Source organism: Felis catus, chromosome A1 (genome assembly GCF_018350175.1).
Source record: "Felis catus isolate Fca126 chromosome A1, F.catus_Fca126_mat1.0, whole genome shotgun sequence".
NCBI lineage: Eukaryota > Metazoa > Chordata > Mammalia > Carnivora > Felidae > Felis > Felis catus.
The window spans coordinates 166910546-166916545 of NC_058368.1; the positions used below are offsets into that span (position 1 = coordinate 166910546).

The 6000-nt window shown below is 34.2% G+C and overlaps 1 long non-coding RNA gene across 1 annotated transcript in view; it reads left to right on the forward strand.

Annotated features, from left to right (window-relative positions):
* The window catches only part of LOC123379276, a 438377-nt gene extending 432772 nt beyond the window's left edge, over positions 1-5605 (forward strand). The window contains exon 5 of the long non-coding RNA XR_006583543.1: positions 5466-5605. This is a non-coding gene — a long non-coding RNA (uncharacterized LOC123379276). The remainder of the gene's footprint in view (positions 1-5465) is intronic.
* Positions 5606-6000: the final 395 nt, after the last annotated feature.

Below are 6000 nucleotides of genomic sequence, written 5' to 3' on the forward strand. Positions count from 1 at the left end.
AGACAAAAGCCTTTCTCATTTTAACTCAAAATCCAGAAGTCATTAAAGAAAAGATAGATTTAACTAGACAAACATAAAGACTGCAAAGCCAAAGAAAAAATATTATAACTATAGTCAAAGGGCAAATAAAAAGTGAAGACACAATATTTTTCAAAATCAGTTAAAATATCTCAATATATAAATTCCACAAATATTAGTATTAAGGAGTATCAATAAGAAAAAGAACAATAATCCAATGGATCTTTGGTAAAAGGATATGATCATACAGTTCATAGGAAGGCAAATACTTTTTTTTGTAATGTTTATTTGTTTATTTTGCAAGAGAAATAGAGAGATAACACAAGTAGGGAAGGCATAGCAAGAGAGAGAAAGAGAGGAAGAGAAAGTGAGAGAGAGAGAAAGTCCCAAGCGGGCACCACACTGTCAGCACAGAGCCCAAGGAGGGACTCAGTCTCATGAGCCATGAGATCATGACCTGAGCCAAAATCAGGAGTCAGATGCTTAACCAACTGAGCCAACCAGGTGCCCCAGCAAATGTTCTTTAAAATATGAAAAGTAAAGCATAAACTCAATGAGAATAAAAGAATACACATGAATGATACAGAAATATCATTTTTTTAACATATTTGGAAAGAAATGATAATATTCCATTATATGCTATAGGTCAGACTGTGTGGGAAGCCAATTTCATATATTTCTAGAGTAAATACATATTTACAGCTTTTATGATGAACAATTTGGTAATATCTATGAAAATTATAAATGCATATATATTTTGACCCAGTAATTTCACTTCTGGGAAGTTTTCCACGAATATATTTGTGTTTTAAAGAATATAAGCAATTTATTACTAATTACATTTAAAAAGTTTTCTTTAAAAGCAAATGTTCATCAATAAGGAGCTGTTTAAACTATGGTGCATCCATATAATGAGATACTATGCAACTATAAAAAAAATGAGAAAGCACTTAATGTGTGCATATAGATTTATTAAGTGAAAAAATCAGGGTATACAAGAGCATGTGTAGAAAACAGGGAAATAAAAATACATATTCATATTTGTTTAAGTATAAAGAAACTGCTAATACTGTTACTCTGTGGGACAGAGGTGATAGGGACAAGGAGAAAAGAAAGACTTTTTTGATAACTTATATTTAATATGTTTTATAATTTGGGTCCTCAAAAATGTTATCTAGTAAAATAAATTTTTAAAAATATATTTTAAATTCTAATGCTTAATATTGCATGACTATCTCTGAAACTTATCTTTCAGTTAAATATTTATGATAGATTTAGAATCGTTGTCTTCATTCTATGTTTAAGTATTCAGTCAACAGTTCCAATTCTGTTTATTTTTGCATCGTTCTCATCTAGTTTAGAACTATAGACATCTCATATTACACAGTTGCCCAGTGTTTTATAGGTAGCATAAAGCATGAAATTTGAGTTCATATTGATTAAGAGAATTTTGGGGAATGTTTTAACATAGTAAAAAAAAATTAAAACTTCAACGGAAGCATATCTACGTTTTAATGTAGAAATACGCTATTTAAGTCATGGATTTTATAGCCCTCCCATCCTTCCCCTCGCTCCCAAATAAACAAGCAAACAATAGCACATAATATTGGAAACTAACGGGAAAGTCTCTTCAAATGAAGCCCTTCTCTTCTTTCCACTACCATAACCATACGCACCCACTTGGAAATGGAATCATAGGATTAGAGCAATCCAAGAAAACTATACTTACATTTGATATTTTCCCAGACAGAGAACCAAAATTAAAATGTTGCCATGCTGTCCAAAAACATTTGTTGAGACGTGTATGTTTGATATGTGGAAAATGTTTATAGTTTTGACACCCTGTAGAACTTAGGACAAGATGTATCTTCAAGATCAGCAGTCACTGAATGGCTAGCATTCATCAACTCCAGGGGCAGTTAATCAGTAAGTGCTGCCTCGGCGTCAATGGAAGGACCAAATATGGCCCAATGGATAGGCCCTGAAACTCCAAGAAGAAGAAGAGGCAGCTAGGCCAAAACTTCTTTTCATCCCACTCTCTTGTACTCCTTAGAGTAGACCAGTCACCAACCAAATACAACCAATTGATTCAGGTCAACACAATGTGGGCCAGAGGAATTACCTAGCCAAGCCCTACCCAAATTTCTGATCCCTCACATTTTGAGATATAATAAAGAGTTTTCTATTTTAAGACACTAAATTCAGAGGTGTTTGTTACATAGCAATATATAACAGGAACAATCAGATAGGAAAAACTATTAACTGATGGTATAATTTGGCACATTTTTTTAAACGAAAAATGTTTCATTTGATTTTCCATCTTCAAACAAGCAAAAAACCCTTTACTAACAAAGTACTCTTTAACTAAGGTCAATTATCATCTCCCTATGAGTGTTTTGTCACTATTCAACCTCCATGCAATTAGGGTACTATGTCTCATATTAAGTAAATACTACATTTTCATAATGCAAAGTAAACTAGAAATTTCAAAAATTAAGAAATTATTTCCCCAATATTTGAGTAGATATTCATATAATGATAATATCAAAGATTCACCATGATGATATTTTATTAGATATCAACCACCTCAAAATAATGATAATTTTTCGATTATTTTAGTCCTTTTTCATTTTTCAACCCATAAATCCAATATTTCTAAAAGTGAAGATTTGACAGGTCTCTGACGGTCTGACAACCTCCTTTAATAACTCCTTCTTGGGAGGAACAGCACTGCCGACATGGGTCTGTGTAGAGAAGGCCTGTTTAATATTAGCTTTCCATCAGTCCAGTTGTGTGACTGAGACTCTGAGCTACATTGCTTTAGGCCTGCTGGCAAGAGAAAACCTGTTTAATTACCTGCCCCAGCTGTACTTACTAAGTGAAATGATTATTAAATCTGTCTCTCTATTTCACAGTTTCAGTATACAATTCAAATCTGTGCCAAAAGGAATGGGGGACACAGATTCTGTAGGAGTAGGCAGGATTAAAACCCTCATCGCGACAGGTGTCTTAAGAGTATTGTTGCCTAGGGCTCAGCCGACCCTCTGTCGTCTAATATAAAAATGGAAGGTTCTTAGATGCTCTGCCAACTTTGAAACTGAATATAACCTCTCATCATTTACCCACATTATTGTCCAGTTCACGTTCAAAGGCATAATTCTTGGCCTTTTTCTACTTTTTTTACCTGCCGAAGGATAATTTGAGCCCTTTACTCTTAAGTCCTAAGACATGATAAAACCACAAACTTGTATTGTTCTCATTTGCAAATTCCCATCATCTGTTTCTCAGAGTTCGTTGCTCTCCTACCATTTGTGACAGAGGGAACAAACACCCACCCTTAGAGCAAACTAAGTGACCTGCTTCCATTGTAATTCCTGCTATGTTGAAAAAATCATGCAAGGTTTGACTCTACCCCATAATATATCCGTGTTCAGAATTTACAAAACTAATGGTTAAATCATTAAAATGCTTATTAAAATAGGGCCTCCAAGAAAATGAAATGTGTTTATTTTGTAGTCTAACCTATAACTTTAAAGAGCCTCTGCACACTTTGCAGAGGTAAGCACCAAAATTTGAGAGTGTATACTAATTTGTACTCACGCTTTTCTAAAAACAGCTCTTCATTCATAAAATCCTTCTGTTGTCTAATCTTGTAGCTTATCTTTCTTTCTTTGGTATTTACTTTGCTTTATAAATCAGTGGCAAATTAAATCTCATTTTTTGTCTGTAAACTTTAAGATAGTTTTTGCTAAATTCTGCAACCAGAAAGTAAACTAGCTTTTGCACTAACTCCACTTGTGTCATTGATGATGTATCTAAGTGCCAGTTTAAATAATACAGTCTCCCTTTTAGTGTTTCACAGTTAGAATTCATTTCTGTTTTGCAATTTTGTTTGGAACTTTAAATCAGGGTGTTGTTAGTGCCATGATTTAACAACGCGTAGGTTAAATGAATACAGTAGGCCATGAGAATTGGTCAGAGGAATACTGTATTTCCCTCTTGTCATTTATGCTAGACAGAAATTTGGTGTGACAAACAGTATCAAATATGAATGCAAATCATACAAATAAAGAGTTTATCGATAAGCATTTATGGAATTAGTAAGGGAAAAACGTCACCCTTTTCTCACTCCATCAAACCATAACATTTTTGGTATAAATAATGCATTGTCATTTGGGGTATCTATGCAACCTGTATGACCAGCCATGTCTTCTTGAGTAAGTCACAGAGATGATATCAATATCAAATAAAATTCAACAAGTTAAGCATCTCTTTATGCTCATTCTTTACGAGGATTACACCAATAATTTTGCCCAGCTGTATGAAATGTCACAGAGCCTTCGTGTAATCTTTGAGATCCAAATCATGGACATGAGGAATAATGTGGTGGAGGAAAAAACACTCTCAACTTTCCATTCTGAGTCCAAGCTGAGTTTGACTCTTAACCCTGCAACTCATTTTTTATGTTATCTGAGACTCATCATTTTTTCTCCTTTTTAACTTACTTATTTTTTTCCTTTTTTTGTATGAGTGTCTGTGATAAATAAAAATGCCTGGGTCTCCTGATCATAGGATGGTCATTTTTGTTTGCCAGTCTGTCAGCAATCTTTTGAGGTTTTTTTGAGGAGGAGGGGTCTTGTTGTTTACTTGTCTTTTATTAAGGTATAATCGACATATAACATTATATTTGTTTCAGGTGTACAACATACTGATGCGATCTTTGTATATATTGCAAAATGATCACCATGATAAATCTAGTTAACCTTGAGTTACAAATTTTTTTTTCCTTGTGACGAGAATTTCTCAGATCTACTCTCTCAGCAGCTTTCAAATACGTAATGTGATATTATTAACTATGGTCACCATATTGTACATTATATCCCCACAAATTATTTATTTTATAACTGGAAGTTTTTACCTTTTCATTTCACTCTTCTTGATATCAGTTTTTCAGCTGCAAAATAAAGGCTTTGTTCTAACATGACCATTCGAAAGTTCTCTTCCAAGTTTGAAATTCAAAAGTTACTAAGTTTATTGTGTTATTGGATGGTTGTGAGTGTTAAATTACTGAATTATTTTAATATATGCAGTTTTAGCACAGGGTCTGGCACAGAGTGATCTAGTACAAAGTGAGTGTTCAAAATGTTTTCCTGTGGCCAAGCTTAGCCTGTCTTATGCTATGTAACTGCACATTCACATTAGAGCAGATTAGCATCACCTCAAGTTCCATCATGATTCACTAGTCATCATCAGTATTTGGTTCTCCTTCCCCCCTGGGCATACTGAAGGTTACATTTATCAGGTTTCTGTGTAAATTGTAAGTTGGATGAGAACGCATGACTCGTTCTGACCAAAGAAATGTAAGCAGAAAAAAAGTGTGTTACTCCTTGGCTGAGGTGAGAAATGCCTGTGTACATTTCTTCTGACTATCCCTCCTCTGCTGCTAGGATATGACTCCATCGCTACAGGTACAAAATGGTGGCACTGTGGCAGCCTGGTCCCTGAGTGTTTATATGGAGCAGATGTCCCTGACAGACTACACGGGATATATACCATGAGCAAGAAATAAACCTGCTGTTAATCAACAGAAAGTTTTTGTTCTTTTTGCTGCAGCATAACAGCCTATCCTGAGTAACATCCTTCATGCCATTAAAATGAATTTACACAGTTTCCGAGCGGTATATTTAGCTGTGCCTTCCTCAGTGCCATTCAGATACAGTTATTTATTTCCTTCCCCTCAACTTCATAATTAAACCACAAACCAATTTGCTTAATAATTAATATCTTTATCCTGTGGGGGAGGAAAAAATAAATTTCCCTTTACTTTTCTAAGTTCTTGGTCGGGATTTGCCCCCCTCCCCACTGTGATAACAGGAGAAAAACAAACAAGTTTAATATCATGTATATACATTATATATATATATATATATATATATATATATATATATATATACACACACACACACACACACACACACACAC